This window comes from Drosophila mauritiana, chromosome 2R (assembly GCF_004382145.1).
Source record: "Drosophila mauritiana strain mau12 chromosome 2R, ASM438214v1, whole genome shotgun sequence".
Lineage (NCBI taxonomy): Eukaryota > Metazoa > Arthropoda > Insecta > Diptera > Drosophilidae > Drosophila > Drosophila mauritiana.
In genome coordinates, this window is record NC_046668.1 from 11414189 (window position 1) to 11414675 (window position 487).

At 36.6% G+C, this 487-nt stretch overlaps 1 protein-coding gene across 1 annotated transcript in view; it reads left to right on the plus strand.

Annotated features, from left to right (window-relative positions):
- The first annotated feature begins 204 nt into the window (after positions 1 to 204).
- LOC117137412 overlaps positions 205 to 487 on the plus strand; it is a 1362-nt gene continuing 1079 nt past the window's right edge. Inside the window, exon 1 of the mRNA XM_033298841.1 lies at positions 205 to 274. The gene's annotated coding sequence lies outside the window, so the exon portion shown is untranslated. The remainder of the gene's footprint in view (positions 275 to 487) is intronic.

Consider the following 487-nt stretch of genomic DNA (forward strand, 5'->3'; position numbering starts at 1 on the left):
TGCGTTTGTACTTGTGCTAACCGCACGTACAAAACCACAGAGCAGTTGCAACATTAATTATTCATTTTGCCAGAGGATTCTAAAGGATTCACCCGCAGCAACATCGTGTGTCTGTCTGCCTTTCTACGTGGCTACATAGGTGCATGTGCAGTTCACATTTTTGGGGCAGCATACATAATCACTTTCCACACACATTGCAGAGGGGTGCTTAACTGAGTTTACCAAAATTATGATACAGTAGAGGGGTCAAGCAGTGTCAAACGGACTTAAAAAGGTCGGAAATGCTTAATTTATTTCATACACATTGTCACAATGTGTAGAATAAAGCCATATAATATTGTTATGTTTGCTATATTTTCGTGTTTTTAAATTTATTCCGAATCAACCGGCTATTTTGATCTAGAACACATAAATAATTTGTAGCACAGCTTAATTTAATAGGATTTAAACCAAGATGTTAAAATTATGGAAGATCTAAAGTTGCGTT